This window comes from Episyrphus balteatus, chromosome 1 (assembly GCF_945859705.1).
Source record: "Episyrphus balteatus chromosome 1, idEpiBalt1.1, whole genome shotgun sequence".
NCBI classification, from domain to species: Eukaryota; Metazoa; Arthropoda; class Insecta; order Diptera; family Syrphidae; genus Episyrphus; species Episyrphus balteatus.
The window spans coordinates 139,983,219-140,000,639 of NC_079134.1; the positions used below are offsets into that span (position 1 = coordinate 139,983,219).

Consider the following 17,421-nt stretch of genomic DNA (forward strand, 5'->3'; position numbering starts at 1 on the left):
ATCTTATAGCCGGAAATTGTTTATGATTTAATTTTATTTATACAAAATATTGGCAGCTATACAGAGCCCCAACATCAGATATTTGAACAGCTGAGAACAGGTTCAAAACTTCGAACTTCGATCACAATCGGTTTGATTTCGAAAAAGAAAAAAACAAAACTCCAAGAAACAAAAGTCCTGAAAATCATGAAAGTGTTTTCGGGATTTTGAGGCTTTTGCGTTTGTTTGGTTTTGGGGTTCTTATGAGTTTTTCGAGATTTCGATGTTCTAAGCTTTGATTTTTCTGAATTAAGGGTTTCTGGGATTTCGAATTTCCCGATTCATACTTCCAAAGTAAAAACAGTTAAAATTTCCCTTAGAAGTATTTTTTTTCTGAGTGTAAAAAAGGATATAGAACCCAAAACTACAAACGGAAATGTAACTTAAGTCGGCAAAAAAAATATCCCACCCAACATTCCTACCACAAGACATCCTCCAGACACAAACACGTAGGTATCATAATTTTTCGCCATCTCATTTAAACCACATCAAGACTAAGATGATTTTCGTCCTCTCAACACGACCACGTTAATAATAATCTATTTATATTCTGTCAAAAAAGAATAAAAAAAAGTACCCAAAAGAAAGATTTCAATCTAAAGTGCAAACAAACCGTTCGTTGTTCTCTATCCTTTTGTACTTTTTCAATGGCCATAATCTGATATTTTAAATTGCACTTTTTTTGTGCTGTGTGACGATGGAGAGGACAATGACAGTAGACAGTATAGCTCCTTCTTCCTACTTTTACTATAAATGCAACTGTAGACAAAAATCTCATTACCCTCCAATCATCGCATCGCGCAAGTAGTTTGCACACTAAACTACCTTATCGACAATAATTCGGTGCATGCTTATGAATCCATTAACTTCGCGTCGCGTCGTCACATCGTGTGAATACCAGTGGAACTAATTCCATTTCAATGGCCGCCATAAAACCGAACTTGATGCGATCAATAATATTTTATGTTGTCTCCTGGCGAGAAAGTAGGTAGCCCGCCATCAGCATTATCAAAGAGAGATTTTCAAACTCTCGTCGCTGTTGTCGACGATGTAGTCTTTTCGTGTCATGGACATAAACGAGATGCAATTTGCCAAATGCACCATGTAGACTATGATGATGCAGAAACAATGACACGATGACGACATTAGAAGAGTAGTAAGACTCCCCGAGAGGATATGAATGGACCATTTCGACGACTGCTCGAGTGCATTTTGCATCAATGCATATTGACACAAACGTTAATCTAGTATGTGCCCGAGGTCTCCGTCTGACAGATACAAAGGTGGACGATGTCCATGGGGGCTATATAGCCAAGTACGCCTCCTGTGATACCCACAAAGAGTTAGGAGATGGCATCGTTCGTTCAGTCGTAAGTGTATATGAGTCGTAATATGCCAAAACATGTGCCACTGTCGAAGTCGTCGTCGCCATTATTATTTGCTTTTATTATTTTTAGAAGACTCCTCTGTGTGGCAGAAAATCTAAACACTTAAAAGTTTTATATAATATTTTTAGATTTTACGAGGACACACTCAGAGGAGTGTGCGTCTAAGTGTCAAGAAGTGTGATGGTCCCGGCGGGGTTAGAGTGGCAGAGGGGCAGAGTAAATTGACGTTTTAAAAATGCATGCAGCAACGCAGGGGTACTCTCTACTCACTCCTTTATTATAGTAGCGAGAGCGTATGTGATGGCGACGGAAGATGATGATGATGATGGAACAAGTGAAGTGGTTGCGGTACTCAAACCGCCATCATGAGTTATGCGGTGTAAACGAGCCGAGAAGAAAATTGCCACTATATTCTCTGAGGGGGTTGTTGCGAGAAGTGTTTACGAGATGTCGATTTGCAAAAAAAAAAAAAAAAGTCCTAAAATATTCCACATTTATATATCTCTTTTTCTGTGATGATTGCTGAAATAATGCTGAATGCTCTGATGGCTGCGCTGATCGGGAGAAGAAAAGTCATTTTGTGTTGCGGCAGCGGACGAGTTATGGAAATATTGAGGCACTTGGCAAATCTCGTTAGGCTTTCCCACGCATCATTAGAGCCTGGTGTTGAGGTTCGTTTTTTTTTTTCTTTTATTATTATTTTTTTTTTCTGCTGATTTGGGTTTTGCTTCAGGGTTGATGGGGGGTATAAATTATATTGTCAAGTGCCTTTGGAACAGCTTGGTTGAATAATTTTGTTGCTTATTGTAGGTATATATGAGATTGAAGGTTGTTGATGGGATGTTTGTTGAGTTTATTAAAAATCAGGAAGGTATATATATTACTCTACTTGACCGAGGTATTTTTACATATAAGCTCAAGGTATTTTCTTGTATATAATATTTAAGCTCTCATGGATAATAATTTGGGAGGTAAAAAAAATTATTAAAATTGGTCGAGAGTGGTTAAGAAATTATTCAAGGTCGTCAGATTTAATTGGTCTTTTGTTGGAAAAAAGACCTTGTACGAATTCAAGGTAAAATAATTTTGAATATGGTAGTTACATTTGAAAAAATATCGGATGAACTTTACGGTGCAGAAGTCTAGAAAATACTCAACTTTAATTAAAATTAAGAACTTTTTGAATGTTTTTGCTAACCAGAAACACAAATCTTTTAAAACTGGTAGGTAAACTCATTCAGGAAGTTACGTTAAATAATTCAGAATTTTCTTCCGTTTAGTGAGCCCTTTCCACCGCTGGGAAGACTTTTGGCAGCTATATTTCTTTGATTTTTAGAAATTTTAAAAACATGTACAATTCAAAATGGGGTAGTATTTCATCAATTTGTTAAATTTACTTTGCACCAATTGAGTTAGTTTAGGTTTTATAAGAATTATTAAGGTTAAAAGTATCCATTACATTAATTCTTCACAACTATTTTGACGAGAAACATTTTCAGTACTCGTATATCTAATGTTAAAATAAAAAAATACACATTTTCGCGCAGAAATCACTATAGTTTGATGTTCCTTTAGATGGAATAAGCTAACAGCAGGTTTTTTAAAAATCTTTTTTTTTTCAATGTAGGTATTTGATTTTCATTACAAATTTTAAAAAATATTGCAAATAAAAAATTTTCTGCATTAAAAAACAATTCAATGCAAAATGTATCCATTAAATATTTATTTCTTACATTCGTCGAATTTGATACAATTTTGACTAGGTATATGGCTTATATAAGCTTAAATATAATAGTTGAAAAGCTAATTACACTGATCGGCAAAAAACAAAAAAAAGTCGGGAGCAAGAACTCTGTAAGGTGATTTCAATAAACTTGAGTGTGCTGAATTCAAAACTGTTAACAGATTTATTCCATCACGTCTAGTTTTTGAGCTCTGCTTATCACTATTTTCGCTATAAAGTCCCAAAAGCTAATCTTGAATGATATGTTTTTTGACCTTTGATCTGAAATATATATTTTTCTGTAATATTTTGCTTTTTTTTATTCCAAATCAGGAGTCCAAAACTGAAATTTACTTCAAATATGTTTTAAAAAACCATAAGTTACCTTAACCACCAAGATTTTGAGATATCATACATTTCTATACCAAATATCTTTTAGAAACAAATAGCTTTAAAAAAAAATAAACATAAAATATGGCTTTTGAAGATTGCTTAACCCATTCTCTCCCATTGTACTTTTTAAAGTACAGTGAAATGCATTGACATTTTGTGCATGTAAAAGCAGTCGGGGACATTAAATATTCGTTTAAAGATGCTTTTTAGATTTAACTGAGTGTTTTTGATTTTTCTAAATACATATATTTTTAAAAAATTGAATTAGGGTGTACCCAATTGTCTTTTCGCGCAAAGCATTTTAAATTATTTTTGTTTTTGCTACGGTCGAAAAAGTTTGTATATAAAAAAAAAATTTATAGACCAAATGCTTTGATTTTTTCTGCAATAATCAATTGGAAATAAACCCAAAATTAAGAAAATAATAAATTTAATCATATTTTTATACATAAATACGGAGATAAGCAAAGCTAAAGTTAAATGTACTTTAAAAAGTACAGTGGGATCATACATACATTTTTCTTTCAAGTACTTTGAATGGATTTTATAACTATCTCCAGTATAAATTTGTATGAAAAACTTTTCCAAAATTTTGGTGCTGTCCTAGAACAAGTCGATAACAATGCGGAAGTAGTAAAAGCTTATAGTTGGCTCAGGGAAATAAGGCTCAGGGTAATTACGCCCACTTTTATGGGGCTTATGACCTACTCAAGTCCCACTCAAGTGGGACATTACTCCCAAATAGAAAATTCGATTTTGTACTTATGCCCGACCTAATTGGGACATCAGTCCGTACCAGAATTTTATGGAGTTATACCCCACCAAGCATATTTGTTTTCAAAAGGTATCCAACAAAAGGATTCTTTAATTCCAGATTCCTCAAATGCAAAGGAACTTTGCATACAACCAACTTCGCACCTACCCCATATCCAATAGTGCGTCCAAGCAGGGGTTGCGGGGAAGCATGCCCTCTTTCCCCTCCTAAACATATTTCACTAATACTGAGTGCAAGCACTGTATAATATGTAAGCAATAATATTGTGTAAACAATGGTGGACACACTATAGGATTTGTTGTTCGTGCGAGGTTATGTCCCTGGGCCTTATATCCCTGATTTCTTGACCATTGGGTAGTATGACAGATAAAGAAGACATTGATGATGACAACATAAAAATAATAGAGCTACGGCTACCGTAATGTTCGACTTAAAATTACAAAAGCACTAACACTCCAATACCTCAAAAATCGCATTATAGAGAGCGCTAGACAACAGTTTCGTTAAAAAAAAACTGCCTAATCAACTAAAGTGTCTCAAATGTCATTTATGGTTAAAATGTTGCTGTTGAATGTGCAATGTTGCACTATGCATTGCGAAAGAGTGTTTTGAAAATTCTAATTTTTATGAAAATTAATATGGTATGCATGATCCCATTGTACTAAAAAAAGTACACCCCCATAACTCCTTACAAACAATTTTAAAAAATAATTTTTCTTTCTATATATCTTAACTTTTATCTAAATAAACAGAAAATATCATAAAAATATATTATTTTTAATTTTTACTACACTTGGGTGCTAATGGGTTAAGTAGTTATGCAAAAAAAAAAATTAACGGTGATGAAATTCAACACCAAAAGTACCAACAAAATGCGTTTTTGACCTGTTAATATTCAAATATTTCGAAAACGTGACGTGCCTGTGAAATTTTGACTTCAGACCAGTGTAATCAAAAATGTAACAAATTCGACGAAAATTAAAAAAAAAAATGAACTAAAAAAAACTAAAACTAATGCAAACATTTTCCATTCAATTTTTTGTTCCATGCAGAAATTTTTTTTATTTGCAAGGAATATTTTTTTTTTTTGTTAAATTTCAAATGCATTTTTTTTAGTTGATATTGTTACAACCCTGATTGTCGCAAATATTTTCCAAAATGCATAGATTGACTACGTTAACACTTAAATATTTACATATATATTGTCGTTAAAAACTTATTAAAAACGATGTTGTATGAACAAAATCTTCTTCTTATTAAATTTTTTGAATACATTCATTTTAATACAATGAATTTTTATATAGTTTTTAACCTTTTATAAATATTTTATGTATATATTTTTTTTTTTTTAAATAACAAAGTTAGTAGGTAAAATTAAGCAGCCTGAGCCTGTTAGCAGTGTGATATAGATTGCAAATCTTATAGGCCAAGTCGTATGACGCCAAGTCCAACTTTATACAAAATCTACTATTGCTTATTTCAAAGGATATTATACTGAATGTGAACACTAAAGGCCAAATTTATTCACTCCCCATTAAAATTAAAGTAGCAATTTTAAAATTCGCATGCGATTTGACAAATTTTTAATTTTTAATATAAGGGGGAATGAATAAATAGGGACTTAGACAGGATTTTTAAAAATTCACTCATTAAGTAGGATAAAACGAAGTAAAACAAATTATTTTTTAAACGATAAGTTGTAGAACTGAATTTTTTTTAAGGTTAGATAAATTTGTTAAAAATGGTAGACGTGTTGAAAAAATTCAAAAATTATTTCAATACTCAGTTATGAAAGTTTGTTTTTAAAAAGCTATGAAAGAGGTAAGGTAGAGGACATTTTTTACAGAAGTTTTAAACATACAAAGAGAAAGATATTAAAGAAAAAACTAAGCATTTGAACAGATTTTTTCTAAGGCACTGAACCTAGAAATATGAATTTTTGAAAAACAAATTTTGTTTGGGGTATTTTGAGCCGTTTTTTACTGTTAGAAATTTTTGAAAGCTTGCTTGCAAGAAATCTCAAATTTATAGGACCTATAAGTAAGATTGATTTTAATACGTTTGTGTGGATAATTTAGCTTGACTTAAGAAGGTAATATAACCTCTAAATCATACATGCTGTACAAGTTACACAATCTTAAATTCAAAAAGTGCAAAATATCCACAAAATAACTTTGGAGATCTATTGCCACGACTAATCACCAGTGTAGGCATTGTAAATACATGTGTGAATTATACATATAATTAAAGCTGAAATAACAAGCTTTGCGGTGATATAAAGTAAATAGTTGGTTGTCATGTGTAAAAACACCGACAAAATAAAAAAAGTTACTTTTATTTGATTTTTTTATGAAAAATTAATGATGTCAAAAATTCATTATTATACTTTTTACGAAAGATATAAATAGCTTTATTGTTTAGAAAATATACCAGACTTTTCGATAAAAACTTTTCATATAAAAAAATTCAAAAATGAAAAAAAAAGTTCGCTTTTATTTGCAAAATATGATTACGTTTAATAAAGTCCTCTTTTTCCACAAAAAGTAACGAATTAAATTAAATATTAGTCCCTAGCTTAAAAATCATCTTATTGCATTGTATGATTATCTTATAAATTTTGTAATACAAAAAATTGACAAAAATTAATCGCTTTTATTGTCTTTAAAATTGCTAAAAAAAAACTTGGTTGAATTCTTCTCGTACCAAGAAAATTATGCCAACAAAAAGTAACGCCTCTTTACACTCTATCTTTTTAATTCATATAAAATCCTTTCTCAAAAATTGTTTACGTCACATTTTCTTCCCTCAAGAATTTAAAGTCTCACAAGAAATTCATGCTTAATCTAGAAATTACATATATATGATATATACATTATATAATTTCTTACAATTCCCCCAAAAGACATAAATATTGTCATTCTCTTAGGAATTGGCTTAAAATAACTTCGTTAAATGACAAGAAAAAAAAAAAAAAGAAGAAGTAGGTACAAAAAAGCAAAGTGAAATCTTCACAGTGATTCAAAGACTTATATGGGGCCTATATCTACTACCAACCTTTTCTAACACCTTTTATCTCTCCCATTTCTCGGATATAAGGTATGTCAAAGATTTGAATTAGATGTCTCCTCTTTTCGTTCTGCCAAAAAAACGGAAATATCTTCACAAAAGTCCCTTGACAGATTATATCTGTACAAATTCACGTAGGTAAAAAAGGGAGGTATAAATTTCCCTTTTCCTTAAGACAAAAAAAAGCAAGACTAAAGTCACCCACATCAAGTATGTAAAACAATTTCCTCTAAAAAACCTACAACAGTCTTCTTATACTCTCTTCTTCGTTAAAATGTATAATACACTTAATTCTGCACAATATTATGTATTCATATTATTAATACCTTTTCGTGTTGTTGTTGTTCTTTTTGCAGGTGCGTTTAAAAATTTCATCAAGTTCCTATTTCTCATTTAAAATTCCTTACGGCAATCTCCTCGCTCGCTGGTGGAGGTTGAAGGTAAGGTATTTTACCGTCCCTCAAAAAGTATTCACGACACATACTCCTCGACGACAACATCATCACAAGGCAAAAACATTGTCACAAAATATTGGTGTTGTTCGTATAGTTGTTACCGTGTTATATGGGATGGTAATGCTTTTAGCAAGATCTCGTCCGCCAGTCGCGTGCAAGGAATTATCCACGGAATTGATAAAATCTCATATAGAGAACACGTGACAAGCAATTCTTATATAGCGCACACACATCCTTGTTTGCTTATATACCTTTTTGGCCTTCTATCCAAAAACCTTCTATCTAAAAAACATAGTCAAACAAACATATGCTAATCTTTAAGTCCTTTAAACCCACAAAGTGTATCTCTCTTTTTCTACTCGAGAACAATTTTCGCATTTCGCATACTAAAATGGAAAAGATACACGAGATAGGTATCAGGAGGATACAAAGGCTAAAATAGTATTAATTACCAGGTTTCCAGCTCAAAAAGTTCACAAATCATTTTAGAGAAACTCTTTCTCTCTCTCATCGGATCCCTCATTTATCCTTGAAGTGTAGTAAATCAACACCATGAGTTTTCTATAACATATCCTGAATCCTATATATCTTCCCTCCTTGTGGATTGTATATGTGCTTTGGAAGCAATTTCAATAAAAAAAAGAAACAAGAAATGAAAACAAAACTTTAGTAAAGCGAAACACACGGGTGTGTTGCCCTATAGCTGTAAGGTCCGCATTAGACACGCTGCATTGGTTCCGTTCCCGTTCTTATATTCTCGCGCGCCCTACAGACATCATCCAGAGAGAATCAGACACTCAGATAGATACACCACGGATACTATAGCATGCGAAGTAGGATCCGATACACCACCATTGGATCCCCATATAACTCGAACTCGTCGTCGTACTAAATAAAGTGCAGTAAAAAGTTTTTCATGCATACGAAATGTTTCTATCCGTCGTTTGACTCTTCATTGGATTTTATGTGTTTCGAGATCCACGACTTCGACGACGACGATGAAGTCGATGGAGACGACCGACCGTCCTGATGATGGTTTGAGGGTTTTTTTTTTTTTTGTATCTAAGTTTGCAGTGCCGTTCCAAGCTGAGACAGTTTTTTTTTTGTTTTTTTTTTAACGATTTTTTATGAGTTTCTTTTTTTTTTTTTTGTTTTGTTCCACATTGATGGTGGGATCGATTTAGAGCAAGTTGGCGCTAGGTTCATTCGAATAGATACACCTCCTAAGTCGGTATATCAATTCATAGCACCAGTTATCACGTATCCCAATGCAAAAATAACAAAAAAAAAAACTGAAATCGAAGACTTGAAAAATACTGGAAACTGAATGTCTGGATGAGATAGAATATAGAGCACCCTATAATTTTTCTTAGTCAACGAAAATCGATGTTTTTGAAGAAATATTTCACGAGGGTAGATCAAATTGTTCTGAACCTAAAAGCTTCTCGTTCAGAAAATTAATTCATAAGCGGAAAACTGATACCTTGTATGTAGGTGGTCAAAATTTCTAGATTCAAAATGGTGAATTAAAGAAATCCAAGAATGTGCGTTGTGCTGTTTGTCAGGCAGTTTTTCAAGGTGCGATTTATTACTACAATTTGTTTGTTGTTCAGCGAATTAAAATTCTAGTACTTTTTAATAAATTGTAACTTGATTTTGTAAATCATGTATATCTAGTACAAACTAAGTTATATATATATATGACTTTTTGGGACCAATTACAGATTTTACTGTCTCTTCAAAAAAAAACACCCTTTCATCTAATTTTTTTTGATTTCATTCAAAAAAACACCCTTTTAACCGTGAATTTTTTATAGACACTTAAGATTCTTGTTTCTTATCTCAAAAGTAACATAATTCTTGAATTTCAATAGGGTATCACTAATACTACTCTAGCATTGCACAATTTTCCAAATGTACCCATATTTTCTCTACACCTAAAAAAAAACACCCTTTCACATGAAAAAAAATTTATAGATTTCTTTTATTCGTAATCCCAATGAGAAAGAGAACATATTTATTGAATTTTGTGAGGGTACATTTTATACCATTGATTTTATTGGACTTATCGCGGATTTTTCCTATTTTCCCAAAAAAAAAAACACCCTTTAACCTAAAATATTTGTATAGACATATGACTATGAAACATTTGTACCAATTTTCATTGGTGTAATAATTTTTTCCCAGTTTTTGTGGTACTAATTCCGAATCATTTCTTTAAAAAAAAAAAAAAAACACCCTTTCACTCAAGATAGTTTTGTAGGTACTTTTTATAGATACTTAATTCGTATACCAACCAAAACTTTTTCACTAAGTTTTAAAAATTAATAAAATTTAAGTTAGTTGTTATGATACATTTCTCACACACAACTTAACCTATCAAAAAAACACCCTTTCACCCAAAATATTTTTAAAAACTTTATGAATCCTTTGTCCCTGCTTTATCTAAAACCTTCATCTCGAATTTTATCAGTGTAGCATGTTTTTTTTACATGGATTTTGGTTATATTTTACCTGTTGAAGTCAAAAAACAAGCATCCTCGTTTTTAATCGGCAATAACTTTTCTTAGAGCAATCGTATTGATTTTATTTTTATGTCATTAGATTCAGCATCAAAAAATAGGTACCTTGAAAAACAATTTTTTTCAGTATATTTTTGACCTTCATCCCCTCCATCTTGTCCGCGAAAAAACACCCTTCCACCCAACTTTTTTTTATAGACTTTTTTGCCCTTGGTTCTTATCCCAAAAGCAAAATTTTTTCCAAGTTTCATGAGTGTAACAAATTTTTTTTTTTAAATGCCTATTTTACCTGTACTCGAAAAACCGGAAAACTCAGAATCTACAAAGGCCAAAATTCCGACAGTAAAATAGAGCAAATTTTTCAGGTTACATAATTTTTTGGGATCCCATTAGGGATTTTGGATTTTTAGGATTCTCAGTTTTCGAGACTGCGTTTTTTGTATTTTGGATTTTCGAGATTTCAGATTTCATTCAGTTACACTCCACTTCAAATGGCAGTATAGTTTAGTAAAAACGGGAGACGGACACAGTCCTAAAAATCAAGAATACCGAAAACCCAGAATCCCTTAAATCGAAAATAACGAAAACTAAGAATCTGGAAAATGGGTTGGGTTCGGTATCCCGATTTTCATAATCCTGTTTTTTTAAATTCCTGCAGTTAAAATTACGTTTCTTAACACGGTTTTTTTTCAAATCCCGTTAACCCAGATAAATTCAAATCCGCTATCTAAACTCACAATCCTGAAAACCCAAAATCCAGAAAACTTCAAATCCAGAAAAGCCAAAATCCCGAAAATAAAACAGAAAAAATCAAAAACTCTAAAATATTTCAACATAAGAAAATTTTTAGATTTTTTTTTTTTGTTTTCAAAACATTCAGAAAAATGTTAACTTCATCATTTTCGTAGGCTCTTGTAAAGGTTTTTCCAACCACAAAATAAAAATTATAATGCAGAAAGCTTATTTTTTGGGTTAAAAAACTATTTTTGTAGTTTTTTTCAAAACAAATAGCTAGCCCTAGAAAGAAATAAAAATTTCTACTTTTGCTAATTTTCCACTTTTTCACTTTTTAGGTCATTGTAGTTAAGACTTAAGGCTTGATGATAAATTTTTCTGCCAGATTTGGCCTAAATGAAATAAACAATTCTTTCTTTCAGCTTCGGGAACTATTGCGGACTATTTTTCGTAAAATCGAACTCCCGAAATATTATATAAAATTTCAGAATTCTGTTATTTCGAAATTTAGGATTTTCTGGATTTTCCGGATTTAAGGTTTTCGAAATTTCTGTTTTCAAGATTTTGACCCTTTTTCTACATTTACCAAATTCCTAATTTTTACCAAATTTTCATCAAAAACTGTTTTTGAAAAAAATTCTTTACAAATGTTTCACAAAACTTGATCAAAATTACTAAATTCACAATTCATTGAGCCGAATGCCTACAAATCGAAAATTCTTTTATAGGAATATATGTATTAAACAAAACTTAAGATGTTCTGTGTTTAAAAAAAAGACAAGAAAATCTAGGTATACCCTATTTTACAAATGGCCAGTACAGCAAAGAAGAACAAAAAAAACGAAAACATAATTCTAACCGTATAGCAATTTCAAATTCAAGACTGCATGCAAAAACCAATTCACAATTCAACCCAACCAACCGAAGCACAACCATGAGCTAGCTAGACAGACTAACAGACAGACAGATGGACGACCTGACAATAAACGGAACAGAAAGACTTATACCTTCTGGATATTTGTAATCAGATTTTTTCCGGTTGCATTTTAATAAATGTAAAGCCTTATGTTTTTTTTTTTTTGTGTTGTTTTTTTAGTCTTCTTCCCGTGTGATAGGTATTTGTTTGTACTTACTCTTTTTAGTAGACTAAGTCTTGAATTTGAATATAAGAAAGAGTGTTTGGGTTTTGCCTACTCTCCTTTTATACGATAAGGTCTTTCGAGGTCTATAAAATAAATATGGAAGATACTTAAACGGCTGAGGCGACTTCTATATGAATGCATATTGCATAAAATAGTTACACACAAAAGTTCAATTGGTCAGAGCTGGCAAATCATTCAACCAAGATGTGTGGAATTTATTGCAAAGTATTTTCTAAAAAGATTAGGTCTGCTGTATATGATAGAAGACTGGGATTTTCCTGATAATACAGTAAAATAAGGAGAAAAAAGGGGTAAATCTCGGAATGAATGTTAGTAGAAATTTTTTTTGCTCAATATCTTCCTTTTACCATTCTATAACATATCTCAAAAGTCTAGAAAAATCTCATGTCCGCTTGTCGCGATTTCAAGGTCAAATCGCGAAATGGAGATTTTCAAAATTAGCAAAAATAGGCTATGGTATTATATACACATATGATACATGATTTCAAGGTATTTTTTAATGCTGATTCCAAAAAATCTAAAATCAAGACAATCTGACGTCTCTGAAAAAAGTTATACCTGTTTTTCATCTGTCAACTCATATTATTATAACAGTTGCAAACTTACTGCCGAAAAACCCTTAAAAGTTATGGTAGATGAACCAAATTTTGCATGAAGATTTTAGAATCCATCATTATTAAAAATCAAAACAATCCATTACAAAAAAAATATATACCTACGAAATAATGGTATTTTTTGATGGAGGGGCAAATTTTAGGATATGCACTAAAGAAGATTCTTGTTCATCTTAGGAATAAGTGCTAATAGGCTAATTTTTTCATTTTAATCATTGTTTGGATATTCTTTAACTACCCTCAAAAATCTAAAAAAATCTCATGTCCGCATTTCTAATTTTCTTGGTTTGAAGATAAGGTGCAGATTTGAAAAAATTGAAAAACTACTCTTCAGATATTTGTGTCAGATCAACATGAATAAGGTACATTACTTTTCAGGGATGGTCATATTGATTTGTTTGTGGGTTTTGTTGGAATCAGCGTTAAAAAATACCTTGAAATGATATGGGTTATGTTGGTATACATATAAGAATCTAAAATGTTCTTATTATTTTTTTTAAATCTGCACCTAACTAAGTTTAACCTGGAAAATAAGAACTTGCGGTCATGAGATTTTTTTAGATTTTTGACATAAGTTATAGAATATCCAAACAAAGATAGAAACAAAAAAATTAGCCTATTAGCACTAATTCCAAGATTGTACCAGGATTGTTTTTAGTGCACATCCCAAAATTTCCCCTTTTCTCAAAAAATACCATTTTGTCATAGATATAAATGTTTTTTTGCATTGCATTGTTTTGATTTTCAATGATAATGGATATGAAAACCCTCATGCAAAATATGATTCCGCTACCATTACTTTTAAGGGTTTTTCGGTAGTAAGTTAGCAACTGTTACAATAATATGGGTTGAAAGATGAAAAACAGGTATAACTTTTTTCAGAGACGTCAGATTGCCTTGATTTTAGATTTTTTGGAATCAGCATTAAAAAATACCTTGAAATCATGTATCATATGTGTATATAATACCATAGCCTTTTTTTGCTAATTTTGAAAATTTCCATTTCGCGATTTGACCTTGAAATCGCGACAAGCGGACATGAGATTTTTCTAGACTTTTGAGTTATGTTATAGAATGGCAAAAGGAAGATATTGAGCAAAAAAAATTTCTACTAACATTGATTCCGAGGTTAAATCCTTATTTGACTGGATTATGATAGTTTTTTTTTACTTGCTCAATAGGGCAAGTATTGGTTTCGTGTCAAAAAAAAAATTCGAGGTTTTAATCAAAACTAACATTACGATGATGGAGAAGTCCAAAAAAGTGGGTTTCGTCATGACGTCCGTCGGTCTGTGCGTCGGTGCGTCGGTGCGTCGGTGCGTCCGTGCGTCCATCTGTACAAGTAGCTACAGCCTAAACGGGTAGACGGATGTTCTTGAAATTCGGTATGGATGTTTATTTCGTAATTTCCAAGGTTGGTTTTTTTTTGTTTTTTAATATCTCGATTAGAACGTATACCTCCCATACAAAATTTTCGAGTTATTGCAAATTTCTCGAAAACGGCTCTAACGATTTTGATTGAATTTAACACACGTAATGCTGTATATAGTTCTAACATAACTGCGTTTTTAGTTTTTCTCAAAAAATACGGATAGTGGAAATATGGTCTTTATATTTTTTTAAATCGCGGATGTCGGCTCTTCCCGTACATCATTATGGAGTTATTGCAATTTTCTCAAAAATGGCTCTAATGATTTTGATAAAATTTTGCATACGTAATATTCAAAGTAATTGCAGTAAAATTGCATTCTTAGTTTTTCTCAAAAAAGTCAAGTCAAATAAAAAAAAATTATTTAACAAACTAACTAAGTTATTTAACCTCCATGCCGGCTCTTCCCCTAAATCAATCAAATTTCTTAAAAAGGTATATAGAGGCAGCTCTTATAATCTTCAAGTAAGCTAACTTAAAAGTGCTTTGAACTGCAAGAGCAAGTACGTGCGGCCCCAGTCGTGCATTTTATTTTTACTGGAACTGTTACCATCTGAAGACATCACCGTTTGAAATTTGCAGTTAAAAGCGCGTGAATATGCGCTTGTGATTGCGTTATGTGAGCGCTGCTGTCGATTTGATAAACGGTAATGGGATTAGCCACTAATATGGCAGATGTGGTGTATGGCATGCTTGACTTCCTTTTGTGGAATACTATATCGTTGGATTGTAACTTTTTTTTTTTCTAATATACATAACTGCGAGTAGTAAGTCATTTAAGTTGTGTGAAAAGCAAAGTTGAAGCATAGAAATTCCATTCAAAGAGGTTTGAAATGGTTGCCAGGGAAAGTTTTTTGCTAATTCTATGTGCAATTCAAAAACCTTGGTTCTGCGTAAACCAGTCGCTGCAGAAATGTTATTCGGAGAAATCCCTTGATTTTACGGAGCCACTCTTTCTTATAAACTATCGGAAAAAATTAAGGGATCATAAAAAAAAATATTCCAATTTTTTCAGATTTTCAAGTGATTAAAAAAAGCCCAAATTTTTTAGTTTTAAAATCTTACAATAGTAAAATTTTTCAACGTAACTTCGGCTCAAACCTATTAAATACCAAACATTTTTTTTTTGAAATTTTTCTGGTTTTTTTTTTTATCTAACAACTTGGAAAATTTTTTTCCAACTTAACCACTATTATGGATCAGATAACTTTTTCATTCTGTTTAAATTTTCTTTAAAGTTCGATACGAGCATTTCGAAGCCGAGATATCAAGTTTTGAATGCAAAAAAGGATCTTTTTTGTTTTAAAGCATAAATATCTTAGCAACCACTGATTGGAGACAGAAAAATAATAGTGTTTTGAAATCATGAATAAATTCCCACAAAAATCAAGGGTTTTTGAAAAAAAAAAAAAATATTTTTTTTTTAATTTTTTTTTCAATAATTTTAAAAATCAGGAAAAACGGGCTTTTTGGGATAATCAGTTGCCAACTTCGAAATATCGAGAAACCCAGTACTATGGATTGTATGCATTTGTATTTATAAGAATGTCATAAATTCAAACATTTTTATCAATAGAAATGCATAAAAAAAGTCAAAAAAACTTTTGTTGCAAGATTTCAAAACTAGAAAGTTCGAGCTCTAAACCGTGCGACCAAACCTCATTTTTTGTATCCCTTAGTTATTTCTGCTAAAGTTCCGTTAATACATAATGGAACAATATGGACAATACTTTTTGGCAAAGAAATCCGTTGATTTTACCCGAGTTCATTCTTTGCGTTTTGAGAGTTTTACGGAGCAATTAGATTGGATCAAAGTAAACCGGCGTGACCTGCTGATTCTTCCCAAATAACTCAATGATTTTTCCACTAAATATTACTTAAGCAATCCTTCGAATTTACCGGAACATCCGTTGATACTTCCGTAGTAATTCGTAGTCCGCAACAATCAACAAATAAATGGTTTATATAACAAAGGCAACTATTCATACGTCTCGTCGATTTTGATTAGAAGAAGCCGCTTATTAACCAACAAAACTGCTTGGTTTAAAAATTTTAATTGAACGAGCAATTAATTTATAGACTTTGATAATAATACGTAATACGCCAATTTTTCCCGAAATATTAATTGGTTAACAGGAACAACCATTAAATTTGGCTGAAGTAATCCACGGATCATTTAAAGACAATTGAAAATTCAACTCATTGATTTTAAGGGAATTTTAACGGAAAAATCCGTTGATTTCACAGACCAATCCAGAGATTTTACGAAGGCAACTTGCCGGAAGCTTAACAATCCGATTTAATATGTGAAATCTGTTTTCCAGAGCAATTTGAAAATATTATGAAATAACAGGACCAATCTGTTATTTCAGCATAGCAAATCGTTACTTATAAGGAATATTGATTTTAAACAGACATCATGTTGACTTTACCAGGTCAATGCATTGATTTAACCTTAAACAAGCCAAAGCCATATCGGTAAATCAAAGAATTCATAGATAGAGAGACCGGTTCTATTTAGACACATTGCGAACCATGACTATAAAACTTACAACCTGTGGAATGTGGAGGTTTAAATTTTTAGCACATAGGTCATTTTCCTTGAATGTATTACAATTTCGTATCAATTTGGACTCAATTAGTTTTAATCATTTTTAATTTAATAGAAGTTTCAAATGGGTTGTAAATTTGTTTCAAAACGGTTACAAAACAGTTTCAAAATCGTTGCAATCTTTAAAAACAAACAAAAAAGTGTTTAGTAAATAAATATAAATAAAAACTTTTCAATTTATGACTCTTTCGATCAATTGTAAATACAATAATTTTTAAGGACGACCACACTTTTCTGATTATATACCCAAATCATCTATAAGAAGCTTTTCTACAAATAAAGATCATCAAAGTAGTCGGCTCAGAGATAGATTTCGCAGAAAAATATTCACCTTCTATAAAAAAGTTCTAAAGAAGGTTTAATTTTTCTCTTCAAATTTATGAAAAGTGGCAACCCGATCGAGATAAAATTTAACCCTCATTTTTGGTATTTTTCAATTTTAATTAAAATTAAAAAAAATTCACACCTGGCAACCATATTCCTGCACTCCTTCAGCATCATCACACAT

General features: G+C 31.5%; 2 protein-coding genes across 4 annotated transcripts in view; both read right to left on the bottom strand.

The window, feature by feature from the left end:
* The window catches only part of LOC129907187 (protein stand still), a 123,201-nt gene extending 120,947 nt beyond the window's left edge, over positions 1-2,254 (bottom strand). Inside the window, exon 1 of the mRNA XM_055983284.1 lies at positions 2,238-2,254. The gene's annotated coding sequence lies outside the window, so the exon portion shown is untranslated. The remainder of the gene's footprint in view (positions 1-2,237) is intronic.
* Positions 1-17,421, bottom strand: part of LOC129907170 (neogenin) — a 409,252-nt gene that overhangs the window by 91,384 nt on the left and 300,447 nt on the right. The gene's annotated exons all lie outside the window — the stretch shown is intronic.